Below are 21,385 nucleotides of genomic sequence, written 5' to 3'. Positions count from 1 at the left end.
TACTTAGTATTCTCTGAGCTTCTTGGATCTGTGGTTGGGTGTCTGACATTATTTTGGGAATAGTCTCTTTTTATTGGCTCAATTGTTTCTTCTGTTTTATTTTTTTTTCTCTCTTTCTTCTACTTCTGTACCCCATTATGTGTATGTTATACTTTTTTTGCTGTTTCATAGTCCCTAGATATTTTATTTTTTTTCTGTCTCTGTTCTCTTTCCTTTTCAGTTTTCAAGAATTCTATTGACATATCAAGCTCAAACATTTTTCCCTCAGCTATGTCCAGTCTACTAATAAACTCATGGAAGATATTTTTATTTCTGTTAAAGTTTTTTTTTTTAATCTGTAGCATTTCTTTTTTGTTATATTTTTTAAGGATTTCCATCTCTGCTTATCTTGCCCATCACTGCATGATGAATACTTTATCCATTAGAGATCTTAGCACATTAATCATAAATGTTTTAAATTCCTGGTCTGATAATTTCACCATCCCTGCCTGTCTGATTCTGATGCTTGCTCTCTCTTTCTTCAAATTATGCTTTTGCCTTTTGATAGGCCTTGTAAATTTTTCTTGACAACTGGACACTATGTGCTGGGTAAGAATAACTATAAATAGACCTTCAGTAAAGTGGTGGTAAAGTATGGGGTGAGGGGGGGGAGTGTTCTATAGTCTTATGATTAGGTCTCAGCTTTCAGTGAGCCTGTGCCTCAGGACTTTTAACATCACAAGTGCTTCTCAGTTTCCACCACACACACTACCCCCTGGATGTGACAGGATGACTATAGGAGTCTGGAGTTCAGTATTCCCCTTCCCCAGGGCAAGTTCTCTTAAAACTCCAGCAGGTTAGGTTCTGAATATCCAGGTTTCCCTGAGGGCAGGCCTTGTTTAGAACAGGGTGTTCTGGCTACTTCAAGCGTTCATTTTCACCGCTTCCTGCTAAAAGTCCAAGGGGACTTTTCTCTAATATTTACTGTGGAGACCTGGTCAAGCTCCTGGAGGTAAATCATATAACATTGTAGGGCTCCCCTATGACTAGGTCCTTCTGGAGTTTTTAACTCTCAGATTTGTCTGCACTGAGCCTCCAGCAATTCATCAATTATAGTTTAGGTTTTCCTACCCCAGCACTGGTTTCTGCAGTGGATTCTGTTCCTAAGTCTCTGCTCTGGGAAGCTATGATGTATCTGCCTGTCTCTCTAATCTTATGGGCAGTAGTTTGCCTTTTCCTTCCCTCTCTTATAGATCTAAGAATAGTTGCTGATTTTTCAGTCTGTTCAGCTTTCTACTTGCGGTTAAGATGAAGTGGTGGCTTCCAAACTCCTTACATGCAGAACTGGAGGCCATTCCCACTGGTTTTTTTTTGTTTGTTTGTTTATTTGTTTGTTTGTTTGTTTTCGTGATACGCAGGACTCTCACTGTTATGGCCTCTCCCGTTGCGGAGCACAGGCTCCGGACGCACAGGCTCAGCGGCCATGGCTCACGGGCCTAGCCGCTCCACGGCATGTGAGATCTTCGCGGATTGGGGCATGAACCCACGCAGGTGGACTCTCAACCACTGCGCCACCAGGGAAGCCCCCCCCAACTGTTTTTTTTTTTCTTTAACCATAAAAGTCATATCAGTAGCATGGATTTTAAAATCGTGTGCATTCAAAAAACACTCAAGCTCTTTAGATGTTGTTGGGTAAGGATTAGATGCTTGGAGCTGCTATAATCACTATGCAGAAATGAAAAGAACATTGAAAAATGAAGCCAAAACTCTAAAGATGACAAATGAAAAAGATGGATAATTCTCTGTCTGTATGTGAGTGTTCTGTAGATTTACTGATTTATTTGCATGTTACCAGAAAGGCACCTAGATTCTCCTCTCCAAGGGCAACTTTTGTTTCCTGTTTCTTGAGTTCTTTCTAAGGATGTTCTGAGTGGATATATACACACATCCTCCTTATTAGTCAGGGATATGAGCATTGTTGTGCATCTTGCTTGGTTCACTTGATATTTTAAGTGGCATCAACCAGCTGTTCCTTCTTCTTCTCTTCCCCCGAGAATGGTTTGGCCTGGGCCCTTTCCTCTTCCAAGATTTAGTTCTACAGTCAGTCCTCCCTGTGCTTCTCAGCCTCTTTGCTTCTTCTCTCAGGTGCTTGATCTTCGGCTCTTCACCTTCATTGTCCTTGTTTTCAGTCCTTTTCTCTAAAATCTTTGCCCTCGACTCCTCTTTCTCCAGCTTGAAGTGGCTGAGTTAACTGATCCTGAAAATACTTCATCCCTGTCTCCTTCTTTGAGATAATAAGCCCTCTCATGATTCAAACTCATTTTAGTGGGGTTTTCTGATACTTGCAGTTAGAACCATCCTGAAATTTAATATCAAGAGTTGGAAAGAGGATTTTCAAAAAACACCATCACTTGAATTTGGTAATTAGCAGAAGGAGGTTGTGGTACCATAACGACCTTCATCTAAATCAGGCTCTGGGGAAGTGGACCCTGATTGAGCTAATAAGGGTCAGCAGACATATGGAATGTTCTTCCTTGTGGCACAGAGACTATTTCTAGAGTAGGAATCAGGATATGGGACTGTTCTCAGTGTTGCACAGATGAACTTCCCCTGAGAAATACCAGATTTGAAGAGCAGTTTCCAAAACAACAACCACCACAATGCTAGCTCCCAAGAATTTGAAAGATTTCCTCTGGAGGAAGAAGTCAGGAGACAATAAAGCTTGACAGTTTTGCAGCATCTCAAGAAAGAGGAGCCAACAAATGGCAGGGATTTTAAGAATAAGGCAGAGTTGAGACCAGAAATAATAAAGGCAGGGCTGGTCCAGGGGCTCTAGTCCTAGAAGCCCTGGTCCACCCACTATTGATTGGTGATGTACCTCTGACCTCTGAGAGCAGGGTAGAGTCTAATGGAAAACTAAAATCTGTCACAAGGGCAGACAAGCAGGGTTGGCAACACAACAATGCCTGGGTAATGTTCAAGCATCCTTGTGATATTTAATTGGAGGACAGTTTTCACATGTATAGAAGCAAGGATCTCAGTCATTTGTTACAGTTATTAAATACTATTAATTTGTTTTCTAGGGAATAGATGATTATAAAAATACAAAACAATACTTATTCCAAAGTTTAACTTTAAAAATTTGTGATGATAATATAAGGCTTTATATTGTCATCTGGCTTCAATTTATAAAAATTTTGTTATTTATTATAGGAAGTAATTTGACATTAAGGATATTTACAAGATCTTTAATTTCCTCATCCTAACACGCAGGTTGATTATTTTTTCTTTCCTGTTACTCTCAATTCACCACTAATATTCAAGTTAAAGATCACATTGTGTTATCATGTTGATTTTTTTCTTTTTTTAACTAGCTTTGCATTAAATACAATAAATAAATAAATATATTTAATATTTATTTACTTAATATAGTTGCAATAAATCTTAACATGCACCCATGATTTCCAAACTTACATCATGTAACAGTTATGATATTAAAAATTATTTTTATTCCTCACAGTTCCAAAAATGCTCTTGTAAAATTTCTTATTATACAGTGTTTTATCTCCAAGGAAGTAATTTGTCATGGAAATTCCAAAATAGAAGTCATTAATTTACCTACGTTATATAATCTCTCCCAGTTGATATTCTAACCCTGGCATGAGAAATTTGGTGAATTACTTCACAACTTTCCCAGCACCAGATGTAGATTGTAGAACATTTGGCTAATTAATTTATAAGAATGCCACCTCCATATTACATGAATTTGCACTGCTTTCTGATGCTGAAGGATTTCCTGTAATCCCCCAATCTATCTTCTATCTATCTAACTATCTATCTATCATATTTGCAAATATTTATCAACCTATCTACCTACCATCGATGAATTTTGAGTATGTGAATTATCTGTTCTGTAAGAATTCAAGTTACTACTTTTTAAAGATATGCATTCCTTGTGTTTGCATCTGTAGTTTTGCCCATCACTCAAATTTGAACCTCCTGCATCATGTTGTGTTCTAGACAGAGCTGGCCCCCAGCCAGCATGCATCAAGGTGGTTCTACTGGTCAATACTGAAATTTTTTTATTAATTCTAATTTCTTGGTCTCTGTACTTCAGTTTTTGAATCATATTTATTTTTATTTCTTTACAGATCTCACTATTTTCAACCCAGGGAGCTATAACAGCTTTCTGGATCACATTTTGGAAAATACTTCTATATTAAATATTCATGCAGTTTGCATATGTGATTTTAATTAATTCTTCCCAAAGACAATCATGAGAAGGCAATATATAAAAGTATTTTGTGGTACAGAAAATAGGAATCTGTTTGTGCAGGTGGCCAGTGAAAGATATACTCTCTAAGTTCAGGGACCCTCATTGTGGGGTCTCCAGGCAACCATGTCAGAATTCTATTTAGGGACAGGAAACACACAGATTTAAACAAATGGGCTAGGGAAAAAGTGGTACCTCACTATAGTTTTAGTGTGTAGTCATTTATGAAAGAGGCTAAGCACTTTACATTTGCATTAGATATGTATATTTCTATATCTGTGCAATGCCTGCTTATATCATTTGCCTTTTTTATATTAAGTTACAGTTAATTTTACAATCAATTTGTAAGAGTTGTTAGTGCATTGAGATTTAAATTATCTCTAAGTTATCAATAATGTTTGCATTTTTCTCTTATCTTTGGAATTTGTATATTTTTATAAGTTATACTTAGCCAAATGTATCAACATTTATTGTATTAACTGGGGTCTGGAATTTTATTAATATAAAATTTGGAAATGTAATTTTATGAGTTCTTAATATATTAAGGAGATTTTATGGAAATCTGTGTGAATAATTATTTCCCTTTAAAATTTAATAAAAATTGTATCTATCTCCTAGCAAGAACAATTTGAGATTCATCTTGATTTATGATACTATAAAACAGTAATAATAATAATAATAATAATAATGGTAGCCATCATTTATTTAGTCTGATGTAGGTATTCATCTAGGAGTTTTATATAACATATAATTTAACTAAAAAATAACCCAATAAGATATATGTTGTTGTCACCATTACACAGGTATAGGAATTTGAGGCCCAGAAAGATTAAAAAATGTTGCTAAAATCAATGGGGGAAGTAGGATTAAAAATAAATAAACTACTTGACTACTAAACTTCTTCCTTAAACCCCTATATTATATAGCACTACTCCATTTTAAATTAAATTTCATAATATACTTGCGTTCATTATAGATATTTAAGGAAAACCACATATGGAAACTTGTTTCAAAATTGTTTGGTACATATTTTACTAAAGTGTTAAGAAATGTTCATGGAAGCACTGAATTCCATCATTTCCAGGCACAAAGTGTGTGCCAAATGTTAATCCATTTAGTAAATATACACTGAATGCCAGGCACTGGATATACAGTGAAGAAAAAAAAGAAAAAAAAATGGTTTAGGGATAAAAAATAAGTGCCAACTTGGCTCAGGGGACATGTTTTCCATTTCTAGGAGATTTTGAATAATGTATGAACTCAGGGGTAAAAAACACTGTGAGTTACAAGGAAATTCATGTGGGATGATGTAGATCAGGGTCTCCATGGCATCATTGCTGCAACTCCCTGACACCTAGCTTTTGTCTCCAGTCTATGCCTGAAGACTGTTGCTGGTCCCTCGTGGCTGGTGGGGCTCTAGGACCAACTCTGGCCAGAGGCTTGTGAAGACAAGTGTGTTTTCACCAAGCTAGAGAATGTAATAGCTGGTATGAGACCCTGAATATTTCTCATCTCCATCTGAGCCTGTGTCCTTGGGTGATTAGGGACAGAGCCTCCTGCTGGATGAACACAGAGAGTGAACATTAACCTCCTGTTATGTTAATTAGCTAGGAAGTGGGAACTATTTGTTACTGTAGCAACACCTGTATCCTGTCTGTCCTGACTGGTAAAACCTGCCAGCTTCTCAGAGTGCACAATTATGGCAAGTTTCATCATCATGGCCTTTTCCTTTTGAATCTCATTTTACTTATTATCATTGGAATTTTCTACACGTTTTGAGACTTCATGTGTGTATGGATCATAGCAGAGTATTTTGCTGCTGTGTCCCCAGCATGTACATTACATGAATCAGCACAATGTAATCATATAATATACATTTTGAATGAATGAATGAATGTATAGCATAGTGTTGCCCATTTTCCTTACTGAATGAAATAACTCCTCAGATATAATTAGAAAGACCTGAATTTTTATATAAAATATTTGTTACATTTTAATATAGCTTTATATTTAGAAATTACAGATGCCTTCTATTTTACCAGGCATCTGAGACTAAAACTTGAGGCAACCTCTTATTTTGTATCTCTCATGGTAAAGGCAGCAAACATCCCGTGTGAGGAAGTGTCATATTCCACCAGTCCAGAAGACCTGCTCCTGTTGAAACACTTTCAGGAACATCAGAACAATTGTATGAATGTCCATATCCACAAAAATAACATTAAATTGTAATTTCTTTTTTTTCTTTAAATTTAACGACTTTATTGGAGTATAATTGCTTTACAATGGTGTGTTAGTTTCTGCTTTATAACAAAGTGAATCAGTTCTACATATACATATGTCGCCATATCTCTTCCCTCTTGTGTCTCCCTCCCTCCCACTGTCCATATCCCACCCCTCTAGGTGGTCACAAAGCACAGAGCTGATCTCCCTGTGCTATGTGGCTGCTTCCCACTAGCTATCTATTTTTCGTTTGATAGTGTATATATGTCCATGCCACTCTCTCACTTTGTTCCAGCTTACCCTTCCCCCTCCCCATATCCTCAAGTCCATTCTCTAGTAGGTCTGTGTCTTTATTCCTGTCTTGCCCCTAGGTTCTTCATGACCATTTTTTTTTTTTTTAGATTCCATATATATGTGTTAGCATATGGTATTTGTTTTTCTCTTTCTGAACTTACTTCACTCTGTATGACAAACTCTAGGTCCAGCCACCTCAATACAAATAACTCAATTTTGTTTATTTTTATGGCTGAGTAACATTCCATTGTATATACATGCCACATCTTCTCTATCCATTCGTCTGTTGATGGACACTTAAGTTGCTTCCATATCCTGGCTATTGTAAATAGAGCTGCAATGAACATTTTGCTACATAACTCTTTTTGAATTACAGTTTTCTCAGGGTATATGCTCAGTATTGGGTTTGTGATGGTAGTTTTATTTTAACTTTTTTAAGGAACCTCCATACTGTTCTCCATAGGGGCTGTATTAATTTACATTCCCACCAAGAGTTCAGGAGGGTTCCCTTTTCTCCACACCCTCTCCAGCATTTATTGTTTATAGATTTTTTTATGATGGCCATTCTGACTGGTGTGAAATGATACCTCATTGTAGTTTTGACTTGCATTTCTCTAATGATTAGTGATGTTGAGCACGCTTTCATGTGTTTTTTGGCAATCTGTATATCTTCTTTTGAGAAATGCCTATTTATGTCTTCTGCCCATTTTTGGATTGGGTGGTTTGTTTTTTGATATTGAGCTGCATGAGCTACTTGTATATTTTGGAGATTAATCCTTTGTCAGTTGCTTCATTTGCAAATATGTTCTCCCATTCTGAGGGTTGTCTTTTAATCTTGTTTATGGCTTCCTTTGCTGTGCAAAAGCTTTTAAGTTTCACTAGCTCCCATTTGTTAATTTTTGGTTTTATTTCCATTTCTCTAGGTGGTGGGTCAAAAAGGATCATGCTGTGATTTATGTCATAGAGTGTTCTTTCTATGTTTTCCTCTAAGAGTTTGATAGTGTCTGGCCTTACATTTAGGTCTTTAATCCATTTTGAGTTTATTTTTGTGTATGGTGTTAGGGAGTGTTCTAATTTCATTCCTTTACATGTAGCTGTCCTGTTTTCCAAGCACCACTTACTGAATAGGTGTCTTTTCTCCACTGTATATTCTTGCGTCCTTTATCAAAGATAAGGTAACTGTATGTGTGTGGGTTTACCTCTGGGCTTTCTTTCCTGTTCCATTGATCTTTATTTCTGTTTTTGTGCCAGTACCATACTGTCTTGCTTACTGTAGCTTTGTAGTATAGTCTGAAGTCAGGGAGCCTGATTCCTCCAGCTCCATTTTTTCTTTCTCAAGATTGCTTTGGCTACTTAGAGTCTTTTGTGTTTCCATACAAATTGTGAATTTTTTTCTTCTACTTCTGTGAAAAATGCCAGTGGTAGTTTGATAGGGATTGCATTGAATCTGTAGACTGCTTTGGGTAGTAGAGATTTTTTCACAATGTTTATTCTTCCAATCCAAGAACATGGTATATCTCTCCATCTATTTATATCATCTTTAAATTCTTTCATCAGTGTCTTATAATTTTCTGCATACAGGTCTTTTGTCTCCTTTGGTAGATTTATTCCTAGATATTTTATTCTTTTTGTTGCAATGGTAAATGGGAGTGTTTGCTTAATTTCACATTCATATTTTTCATCATTAGTGCAGAGGAATGCCAGAGATTTCTGTGCGTTAATTTTGTATCCTGCTACTTTACCAAATTCATTGATTATCTCTAGTAGTTTTCTCGTAGCATCTGTAGGAATCTCAATGTATAGCATCATGTCTTCGGCAAACAGTGACAGCTTTAATTCTTCTTTTCTGAGGTGGATTCCTTTTATTTCATTTTCTTCTCTTATTGCTGTGGCTAAAACTTCCAAAACTATGTTGAATAATAGTGGTTAGAGTGGGCAACCTTGTCTTGCTCCTATTCTCAGTGGAAATGGTTTCAGTTTTTCACCATTGAGGACAATGTTTGCTGTGGGTTTGTCATATATGGCCTTTATTATGTTGAGGAAAGTTCCTCTATGCTTACATTCTGGAGGATTTTTATCATAAATAGGCATTAAATTTTGTAGAAAGCTTTCTCTGCACCTATTGAGATGATCATATGGTTTTTCTCCTTCAATTTGTTAATATCGTGTATCACATTGATTGATTTGCATATAGTGAAGAATCCTTGCATTCGTGGGATAAACCCCACTTGATCACAGTGTATGATCCCTTAATGTGTTGTTGGATTCTGTTTGCTAGTATTTTGTTGAGGATTTTTGCATCTATGTTCATCAGTGATATTGGCCTGTAGTTTTATTTCTTTTTGCCATCTTTGTCTGGTTTTGGTATCAGGGTGATGGTGGCCTTGTAGAATGAGTTTGGGAGTGTTCCTCCCTCTGCTGTATTTTGGAAGAATTTCAGATGGTTAGGTGTTAACTCTTCTCTAACTGTTTGACAGAATTCTCCTGTGAAGCCATCTTGTCCTGTGCTTTTCTTTATTGGAAGATTTTTAATCACACTTTCAATTTGAGTGCTTGTGATTTGTCTGTTTATATTTTCTATTTCTCCTTGGTTCAGTCTTGGAAGATTGTGTTTTTCTAAGAATTTGTCCATTTCTTCCAGGTTGTCCATTTTATTGGCATAGAGCTGCTTGTAGTACTCTCTCATGATCCTTTGTATTTCTGCAGTATCAGTTGTTATTTCTACTTTTTCATTTTTGATTCTATTGATTTGAGTCTTCTCACTGTGTTTCTTGATAAGTCTGGCTAATGGTTTATCAATTTTGTTTATCTTCTCAAAGAACCAGCTTTTGGTTTTATTAATCTTTGCTATCATTTCCTTCATTTCTTTTTCATTTATTTCTGATTTGATCTTTACAATATCTTTCCTTCTTTTAACTTTTGGGATTTTTGTTCTTCTTTTTATAATTGCCTTAGGTGTAAGTTTAGGTTCTTTATTTGAGATGTTTGTTCTTTCTTCAGGTAGGATTGTATTGCTGTAGACTTCCCTCTTAGAACTGCTTTTGCTGCATCCAATAGGTATTAGGTCATTGTGTTCTCTATGTCATTTGTTTCTAGGAATTTTTTGATTTCCTCTTTGATTTGTTCAGTGATCTCTTGGTTATTAAGTAGTGTGTTGTTTAGCCTCCATGAGTTTGTATTTTTTACAGAGTTTTTTCCTGTAATTGATATCTAGTCTCATAGCATTGTTGTCAGAAAAGATTCTTGATATGATTTCAATTTTCTTAAATTTACCAAGGCTTGATTTGTGACCCAAGATATGATCTATCCTGGAGAATGTTCCATGAGCACTTGTTAAGAATGTTTATTCTGTTGTTTTTGGATGGAATGTCCCATAAATATCAATCAAGTCCATCTTGTTTAATGTATCATTTAAAGCTTGTCTTTCCGCATTTACATCCATTTTGGATGACCTGTCCATTGGTGAAAATGGGGTGTAAAAATCCCCTACTGTGATTGTGTTACTGTTGATTTCCCCTTTTATGGCTGTTAGTATTTGACTTATGTATTGAGGTGCTCCTTTGTTGGGTGCATAAATATTTACAATTGTTATATCTTCTTCTTAGATTGATCCCTTGATCATTATGTAGTGTCCTTCTTTGTCTCCTGTAGTAGTCTTTGTTTTAAAGTCTATTTTGTCTGATATGGGAATTGCTACTCTAGCTTTCTTTTGATTTTCATTTGCATGGAAAATCTTTTTCCAACCCCTCACTTTCTGTCTGTATGTGTCCCTAGGTCTGAAGTGGGTATGCTGTCGACAGCATATATAAGGGTCTTGTTTTTGTATCCATTCATCCAATCTATGTCTTTTGGTTGGAGCATTTAATCCTTTTACATTTAAGATAATTATTGATAAGTATGTTCGTATTATCATTTTCTTAAATTTCGTGGGTTTGTTATTGTAGGTCTTTTCCTTCTCTTGTGTTTCCTGCCTAGAGAAATTCCTTTAGCATTTGTTGTAAAGTTGGTTTGGTGGTGCTGAATTCTCTTAGCTTTTGCTTGTCTGTAAAGGTTTTAATTTCTCCATCAAATCTGAATGAGATCCTTGCTGGGTAGAATAATCTGGGTTATAGGTTTTTCTCCTTCATCAGTTTAAATATGTCCTGCCATTCCCTTCTGGCTTGCAGAGTTTCTAATGAAAGATCAGCTGTTAACCTTATGGGGATTCCCTTGTGTGTTATTTGTTGTTTTTCCCTTGCTGCCTTTAATATTTTTTTCTTTGTATTTAATTTTTGATAGTTTGATTAATGTGTCTTGGCATGTTTCTCCTTGGATTTATCCTGTATGGAACTCTCTTTGATTCCTAGAATTGATTCACTATTTCCTTTCCCAAATTAGGGAAGTTTTCAACTATAATCCTTCAAATATTTTCTCAGTCCCTTTCTTTTCCTCTTCTTCTTCTGGAACCATTAAAATTCACATGTTGGTGTGTTTAATGTTGTCCCAGAGATCCCTGAGACTGTCCTCAGTTCTTTTCATTCTTTTTACTTTATTCTGCTCTGCAGTAGTTATTTCCACTATTTTATCCTCCAGGTCACTTATCCATTCTTCTGCCTCAGTTATTCTGCTATTGATCCCTTCTAGAGAATTTTTAATTTCATTTATTATGTTGTTCATCACTGTTTGCTCTTTAGTTGTTCTAGGCACTTGTTAAACATTTCTTGTATTTTCTCCATTCTATTTCCAACATTTTGGATCATCTTTCCTATTATTCTGAATTCTTCTTCAGGTAGACTGCCTATTTCCTCTTCATTCATTTAGGTCTGGTGGATTTTTGCTTTCTCCTTCATCTGCTGTGTGTTTCTCTGTCTTCTCATTTTACTTAACTTACTGTGTTTGGGGTCTCCTTTTCACAGCCTGCAGGTTCATAGTTCTTTCTGTTTTTGATGTCTGTCCCCAGTGGCTAAGGTTGGTTCAGTGAGTTGTGAAGGTTTCCTGGTGGAGGGCACTAGTGTCTGTGTTCTGGTGGATGAGGTTGAATCTTGTCTTTCTGGTGGGCAGGTCCAGGTCTGGTGGTGAGTTTTGGGGTGTCTGTGGCCTTATTATTATTTTAGGCAGCCTCTCTACTAATGGATGTGGTTGTGTTCCTGTCTTGCTAGTTGCTTTGCATAGGGTGTCCATCACTGTTGCTTGCTGGTCATTGAGTAGAGCTGAGTCTTGGTGTTGAGATGGAGATCTCTGGGAGATTTTTGCTGTTTGATATTACATGGAGCTGGGAGGTCTCTTGTGGACCAGTGTCATGAACTTGGCTCTTCCACCTTAGAGACACAGCCCTGATGCCTTGCTAGAGCACCAAGAACCTGTCATCAACACGGCTCAGAATAAAAGGGAGAAAAAGAAAGAAAGAAAGAAAGAAAGAAAGAAAGAAAGAAAGAAAGAAAGAAAGAGAGAGAGAGAAAGAAAGAGAGAGAGAAAGAAAGAGAGAGAGAAAGAAAGAGAGAAAGAAGATAAAATAATATAAAATAAAATAAAGTTATTAAAATAAAAAATAGTTATTATGAAAAAAATTTTTTTTGGTAGAAACAAATTTTTTAAAGTAATAATAAAAAAAAAAAAGTTTGGACAGAACCCTAGGACAAATGGTAAAAGCAAAGTTATAAAGACAAAATCACACACAGAAGGATACACATACACAGTCACAAAAAGAGAAATGAGAAAAATATATATATATCGTTGCTCCCAAAGTCCACCTCCTCAATTTGGGATGATTAATTTTCTATTCAGGTATTACACATATGCAGGGTACATCAGGTAGATTGTGGAGATTTAATCCGCTGCTCCTGAGGCTGCTGGGAGAGATTTCCCTTTCTCTTCTTTGCTCGTAGAGCTCCCGTGGTTCAGTTTGGGATCTGGCCCCGCCTCTGCATTTATGTGGCCTGAGGGCGTTGTTCTTTGCTCAGACAGGATTGGGTTAAAGGAGCAGCTGATTCGGGGGCTCTGGCTCACTCAGGTGAGCACTGACAGTATGAGGGCTGCAGATCTGTCTGCTGCATGGAAGCCAGACGTTCAGAATACTAATCACATCAGCAACACCAGAGCAGCCCTGAGCTCTGCACTCTGCAGAAGCTGTTACCCTTAATGTTCTGGAAAAGAGGTAGTGCATGTTCCTAGGCACAGGTGGGAAAGCCAAGTCATAATGACACCAATTTGAAAGCTTTTGCTAATGAGACAGCAGTGGGACTTTTGCAGAGCCATGCTTCTCTGTATTAAAAATCTATCCTTATTCTATGATTTGGGTGAAAATAAAGCAACTTGCCAGTAAATGTGGGCCTGTGGCATGGGCAAGATCAATCTCCTAATGGAATCTTGGGCAGACTCTACAACCCTGTTTGTCAGTTTGCCAGTTACCTTTTGTGGAGAATCACTTATTTGGGATAAGTAACCCTGTGTCTCTTTAGAGACAAAGACCATACACTCTTAAACTAGACTCATATCAGGTAAACACATGTTTAGCTTCATGACTTTGGCTACTTTGTACCCTTGTTCCTACAAAGCAAAATAAATTGCTCTAGACCTAGTTTAAAAAAGGTTAACATTCTTTTAAAAGGTTTAAAAATTGTTTTATTTTAATATCTATGGCTCCATATGTCTTGTGCAACTATCTTTTTTTAAGTTATGTAAAGCGTTTTTTTAGAAATATTTTTACAAGGTTGAGATTATTCTGATTTTGAGCAAGGTAAGTTTAGCTCTTTTGAACATAAAATAGGAAATATTACAGGATTATATGTTATCAAAGTAATAATTGGACTAGATACACTCTATTTTCTCTGTGCAGTTTTTAGGCATGTTCAACCATAATATACTTGGATTTAGTTGTATTTTACTAGAATAGTAAATAAGTACAGGTGAAAAATAGTAGTCTTGTAAATTATCCTTTGCTTTCCAGATATTTGTGATGATTCACAACTTACCTAGAGTCTGAATTAATAATGACATAACAGAGGAAGCTAAAGTAATCATGCTGAATGATCAGAGATGTTTTAGGTGTATGAAATCAAACTTCCAGCAGGGCATTTTGATCAGGTAAAGACTTCCCCTATTTATTAATTCAGCAACTATTTACGTACCTTTTCTGTACCCATTATTTTGCTGGGCTTAGAAGGGAAACAAAGTAGCATAGTATATGAATCTTGGTTACAATAAGCTTAAGAGATATACATATGAAAATTATACTCTCCCGATATCATAGCATTTGGTGACAAAAGTGTGTAGCATAAAAATCAGGATGTGAGAAACAGGTGGGCTGGTACATCTATCTCACAGACCTGAACAGCCTGCTGCTCCATGTTTGCAGCTCAGGTTTCTCTACAGATGTAAGAAAAAGTGTCCTTGGGCTTTCTGTCTGCCTGACAGTGGCAGCCAGGATTGAATTGGGGATGCAGCAGAAAAACATGGTGACAGAGGGAAAAATGCGTAGAGAGAATTTTTGCAACTCAGGAACATGAAGATCCAATTGTACTCCAAAAGGAATCTAAAAATTGAGTTTAAACTAAAAAAAAAAAAAAAAACAGACAGAGAGAAAGAGCAAAAGGTGGACGGGGGGGGAGGAAGAAAACAGAAAAGAAACAGAAGAGCTAAAAAAATTACTATGATTTATTTAATCACAAAGGTACTGGTAGCCATGTTGTCTTTTTCATGGTTAATTGATGGAATTTATAAAGAAATGATTTTCATTAATTTAGATTATTATGATCATATCATAATAAATGAAAGGCAACCCTCAAGTTTTACAACACATTCTTCCACGGTGCTTAAATAATAGAGCCTCATCTCACTGGGATGTGATCATTACAAGAACTTATATAAATACAGTATCTAACTTGGATTTTAAAAATATCAACACCTGATTTTTAATTTGTATTCTGTTTTCCTACCCTTCCTCACATTTCCAGCACAAAGTCAAATTATGTGACTTAATTACAATGACCTGAGATATGGCCTTAGACGACTCACTGAAATGAGGCATGGGACCCACTGCCATATGTTTCATTATTTTGTATGACATTTTACAGGCATGGGACAGATAGCTTCATCAATAGCATATTTACACTAATACATGTTAAAATATGGTCATCCACAGGACACCAATAATGGTTTGCATTCCCAAATGGATCTTGGGAAGCCATAACAGCTCGCTGCAGTAATATATCATTTTTTACAAGTAAAAAATATTTCAAAGTATTTTTAAAATAATAATAGTGAAAACATTTGTCAAAATCCCCAACTTGATATAGGTGAAAATGTGTAGTCTTTTACTACTAAGCATATGCTTTCTACATGCTGTCCAATATCCAGGAAAATACCAAATGCCATGTTGTACTGTTGAAATAATGTTATCTTATGGCTTTGACAATGATGGCACTTTGAGAAGATGTAGATTTGCAATCTCATCTTTTAAGAAAAACATTTATCCATACATTTCATGTAATAGAAAGTGTAAACAGGGAAGTTTTCAAAATCTTACGAATCTAATTAGAGTTTTGTTGTAAGAGTTAAGATATGTTTTAACACAAAAACAAAAATAACTTTCCAAGTATTTTATAGTAAGGTATACTGTGCTCCCCTGCTTCTAAAATATATAGGCTTTTATTTTTTTAGGTTATAAATAGAAAGTAAAGCTTAGTTTATTTTCTCAGATTTGTTTCTTTTCTTGGGGAGAAATTATGATGCTTGAAAGGATCAATAGCCCATGCAACAAAAATCCTATATTTATCCAGAGCACATGAGCAGAGGGACACAATAAATAAGAAGTACCAACAAGAGACTCAGCCCCTCCCCTGTGGGCGCCTGAGCAGAGCTTGCTTTTGGAAAAATCATGAAGCAGCCGAGTCCTGTACTTGGTGTTCATGAACTTGTGGTTGAGGCAGGCTTTTGCCCACAGCTTGCCCTCATGCCCACCAGACCAGGCTGCCAGAAGGGAGGCTCCCTAAAGCAGCACTTGGAACTCCAGATTTCCTTTGTTTTAGTGTGTGCTCTGAACCCCTGACCAGTTTCCTGTCTGGGTGAGAGTACCTTGGAATGCCTCTGACAAAGGGCTTGTCTACTCATGACTCATGAACAGGTGAAGTAATCTCTTCTTGGGGGAGTTTGCATTTGGCAGAAAAGTCCTACAGCTCTATAAAGCCCTGAGAAATCAAGATCAATTGATCATTTACAGGAAGCTTAGAAAAGGAAATATTCAAAAGAATTGAAAACCAAATCAGACCCCATTTGAATACCCAGAGAGGTAATTTGGATGGACACTGAGATGCCTTCCTGAAGGGGATGGCACATTCCTCTCTTTTTCACTCGTAGATAATGCCTTTATTCAGTACAACATTCCAGGTGACATTCTGCACTGCCTTTTATCTGAACAACTTTATAGATATGCAGACATAAAATCTTTTCCCTCATCAGTGCACATGTTAGTTTTAGAAAGTAAATTAGATTGTAGGGAATTAAACTAGTTTCTTCACTGGAGGTTTTTTTGTTTTGTTTTGTTTTGACAAGATTCAAGAAAGTAAAGCACCATGCAAAGGAAATATGAGACAGTTTTCAAGAGTTTATACATTGTGGTACTCATTTGTGTGTCCATGTGTATGTGTATGTGAGTCTGTATGCCATTAATGAATATGTCTCAGAAATCATTTTCTGTAAAATAGGGAACAGTGGGCCAAGATATAAGTAGATAGAGATAGATTTAACATTTTTTTTCATCTTCATATTTAGTTTTTGTGATCCATGCTGTCTTCGTATTGCTAACATGCTGATGAGGAGAGTACATGTTAGATGGACTTCCTTAGTGGTGCAGTGGTTAAGAATCCACCTGCCAATGCAGGGGACACGGGTTCGAGCTCTGGGCCAGGAAGATCCCACATGCCACGGAGCAACTAAGCCTGTGCACCACAACTACTGAGCCTGCGCTATAGAGCCCACAAGCCACAACTACTGAGCCTGTGTACTACAACTACGGAAGCCCACTCACCTAGAGTCCATGCTCCCCAACAAGAGAAGCCACCACATTGAGAAGCTCGTGCACCACAATGAACAGTATCCCCTACTCGCTGCAACTAGAGAAAACCTGCGCAGCAATGAAGACCCAATGCAGCCAAAAATAAATGAATAAATAAATAAATAAATAAATATTTTTTAAAAACTTAAAAAAAAGGAAGTACATGTTCGAAAACTCGTATCTCTAAGCTATGTGCCTGCTATGAGGACCTCAGGAGGACCTGTCCCACAAGCTGATTTTCAAGTGAGTAATGGGTGGAACTAAGTAGCACAGAAAACCAAGGTCACAAGAAAACCACACAGGAGCCTTGAGAACAAACATCCCTGACTCGGGAGTGACATTTATGTTTGTGGACATATATGTGCTGCCTTTCTTGATAATGGTGCTTCTGTTCATTATAGAGCATAGACTATTAAGGAGATATATTCAGGGGTAGGGTAAGGAGGGTAAGGTAATATGGATAGGGATTTGGTGGCATGAAGGTTCACTCTTTTGGACTGGGCTTGTAACAGCACAATTGACAGCCAGTTTGCTGATACAGGAGGAATAAACAAAAGGACCTCCACTGATCCTGTACACCAGACTGGTCTGTCTTTACTTCATCCCGTTGGATATCCACAAAGGTCATTATTATAAAACCAAGCATCACTATATTGATAGTAGAAGAAAGAAGTTCAGGAAATGCAAACAGTAGGAGAGATTTCATTTGACATAGGGAACAATTTTGCATTTCTCACATGGACATGGACTACATCACTGGTGTGACTCTATCTTTCTTTCTACTTAAACGTGTCCTGTGCTTGGGGGCTCTTATGTAAATTAAGGACAAGTATTATGGTGTGTTTGTAACCAAGCAGGACTCTATGGGGCCTCCCCATAACAGAACCCCCCACCCCATGTCTTCTTTTTTTGTTTGTTTTTGTTTTTTTTTTATGGAACGCGGGCCTCTCACTGTTGTGGCCTCTCCCATTGTGGAGCACAGGCTCCGGACGCGCAGGCTTAGCGGCCATGGCTCACGGGCGCAGTCACTCCATGGCATGTGGGATCTTCCTGGACCGGGACACGAACCCATGTCCCCTGCATCGGCAGGCAGACTCCCAACACTGCGCCACCAGGGAAGCCCCCCACCCCATGTTTTCTGCCTGCCTCTTGTCTGTAGAAAAACTTTAGCCTTCTAGGTTTTATCCAAGTTCCAAATTTATCCAGAAAAATGAGAAAATGCAGAAAGAAAGGAAAATAGTCAAATAAGACAAAATGATAATTGTTTAGCCATTAAACAAAGTTAAAGACCTTTAGTTACCCTTCAAGGGCTATGCGTAATATTCTGAGCCATGTCCTTTGAGCTGTTGTGTGGATACTGAAACCACCACCAGGTGGAAAAAGTTAACTGAATGCTGACCACAAGCGCATAGACCCCAGACTGGTCAGAACCAAGTGGTTAATGATGCTGACTCCTGATTACATTACCAGCAAACAATCAGAAGAATTTCCATGAGCTGATCACACACCCCACAACCCACCTCCCTCAGCCTGTATTTAAAAACTTTCCCCAGAAAGCCATCAGGGAGTTCAGGTTTTTGAGCACAAACTGCCCTGGACTCCTTGCTTGGCACCTGCAATAAATGTTCCACTTTCCTTCAGCACAACCTTGGGTCAGTAGATTGGTTTTATTGCAAGCGGTCAAGGGGGCCCAAGCTTTGTTCTGTAACATATTGATGTGAAGACATTCTGCAGGAATAGGCTGACAGAGCTAGTGAAATTCTTGAAATGTTAGAGATGAGAATATCTTTGATCTTAAAAGAAATCAACTAAGTTGGACTTTGTTATATTTGGCTACAGACAGGAAAAACCTTCAGATACAGCAATCAAATAACATCTACTTAACATTTCAATATATGAGTTTGATTGGAGACAACTGAATGTCCTCTATAAAAAAGAGAGTAAGTATTCAGGGATTGTGTAGAGTTTAAATCCATTTAGATAGAGAATATCACAGATATAGTGTAAATAATCTGGTGCCTCTTCTATAAGGAAAAATCAAATTAAAGCAAGATAACACTATTTCAGCATTCATGCATGCAGAATACACAAATAGAAAGTGCTGAAATCTACTTCTTATTGTCAACAGTAACATACTCTTTTCCTAATGAAGAAAATTAGACAGAATTGCAAATTTTAAACTTACCTAAATTTTAGAAACATCTGTCTAGCTGAAGAGCAATCATGCATTTTATTTCATGACAAATGCATTACAGGAAATTTAAAAGGAAAACAATGTACATTAATAATAAATGAACCCTGTTCACAAGTTTACAGTCAGTGAGTTGAATAACATATATTCAATTAACTACAGTTATGTAAGAATAATATCTAGCATGCTTTCTTGGGAAATAATAAAGTGAGATCTCACTTCCTCACTGGGTAGATCTTCTGTTGTGTTCTTTCACCAGCAAAACAGGAATATTTTACCTGTTTTAGAATATTGTGAAGTTCAAATGTGAAAAAAAAATATGTAGTATGTGTATGTATATACACATACTACATATAATATCATGTAATATCATAAATATGATCTTGGAAATCCAGCTTCCAAAACTATGAGAAATAAATGTTGTTTAAGTCACCCAGTCTATAGTATTTCTCAAGGTGGTATGAACAGATTAATACAACATCACTGTCCAGCTCAGGTTCACTGGCTGCCGTCTGCTGATGGCAGAAGCTGCAAAGCAAAGACGGGAGAATTGTTTTGGTCACATTTTAAAACTTTTAATGGAGGATAATTGATTTACAATGTTCTGTTAGTTTTAGATGTACAACAAAATGATCATTTATATATATATATATATACATATATACACATACATATATTAATTCTTTTTCAGATTCTTTTCTCATATAGGTTATCAAAGAAAACTGAGTAGAATTCCCTGTGCTATACAGTAGGTCCTTGTTGGTTATCTATCTTATATATAGTACTGTATTGTGTTTATGTTTATCCCAAGCTCCTGATTTATCCCTCCCCTCAATATTTCCCCTTTGGTAACTATAAGTTTGTTTTCGATATCTGTAAGTCTGTTTCTATTTTGTAAATAATTTTGTTTGTGGCATTTTTTAATTAGATTTAACATGTGATATCATATGATATTTGTCTTTCTCTGTCTGACTTATTTCACTTAGTATGATAATCTCTATGTCCACCCATGATGCTGTAAATGGCAATATTTCTTTTTTTTTATGACTGAGTAATATTCCATTGTATACATGCACCACAACTTTTTTTTTTAACATCTTTATTGGAGTATAATTGCTTTACAGTGTTGTGTTAGTTTCTGCTGTATAACAAAGTGAATCAGCTATATGTATACATATATCCCCATATCCCCTTCCTCTTGCATCTCCCCACACCCTGGCTATCCCACCACACTAGGTGGTCAAAAACACCAAGCTGATCTCCCTGTGCTATTCAGCTGCTTCACACTAGCTATCTATTTTACATTTGCTAAAGTATATATGTCAATGCTACTCTCTCACTTCATCCCAGCTTCCCCTTCCTCCCTCCTCCCATTTCCTTAAGTCCATTGTCTACTTCTGCATCTTTATATCTGTCCTGAGCCTAGGTTCATCAGAACCATATATATATATATATATATATATATATATATATATATATATATATAATGTATTTTAGATTCCATATATATATGTGTTAGCATATGGTATTTGTTTTTCTCTTTCTGACTTACTTCACTCTGTATGACAAACTCTAGGTCCAGCCACCTCACTACAAATAACTCAATTAAGTTTCATTTTATGGCTGAGTAATATTCCATTGTATATATGTGCCACATCTTAAGCCATTCATCTGATGATGGGCACTTAGGTTAGTTCCATGTTCTGGCTGTTGTAAATAGTGCTGCAATGAACATTGTGGTACATGACTCTTCTTGAATTATGGTTTTCTCAGAACATATGCCCAGTAGTGGGATTGCTGGATCATATGGTAGTTCTGTTTTTAAATTTTTAAGGAACCTCTGTACTGTTCTCCATAGTGGCAGTATCAATTTACATTCCCACCAACAGTGCAAGAGGGTTCCCTTTTCTCCACATCCTCTCCAGCATTTATTGTTTGTAGATTTTTTGGTGATGGCCATTCTGACTGGTGTGATGAAATATTTCATTGTGGTATTGATTTGCATTTCTCTAATGATTAATGAGGTTGAGCATTTTTTCATGTGTCTCTTGGCAATCTGTATATCTTCCTTGGAGAAATGTCTACTTAGGTCTTCCCCCATTTTTGGATTGAGTTGTTTGTTTCTTTGCAATTGAGCTGCATGAGCTGCTTGTATATTTTGGAGATTAATCCTTTGTCAGTTGCTTCATTTGCAAATTTTCTTCCATTCTGAGGGTTGTCTTTTTGTCTTGTTTATGGTTTCCTTTGCTGTGCAAAAGCTTTTAAGTTTCATTAGGTCCCATTTGTTTATTTTTGTTTTGATTTCCATTTCTCTAGGAGTTGGGTCAAAAAGGATCTTGCTGTGATTTATGTCATAGAGTGTTCTGCCTATCTTTTCCTCTAAGAGTTTGATAGTGTC

This window comes from Leucopleurus acutus (genome assembly GCF_964270905.1).
Source record: "Leucopleurus acutus genome assembly, chromosome: 9".
NCBI classification, from domain to species: domain Eukaryota; kingdom Metazoa; phylum Chordata; class Mammalia; order Artiodactyla; family Delphinidae; genus Leucopleurus; species Leucopleurus acutus.
This window is presented reverse-complemented; position numbering follows the sequence as displayed.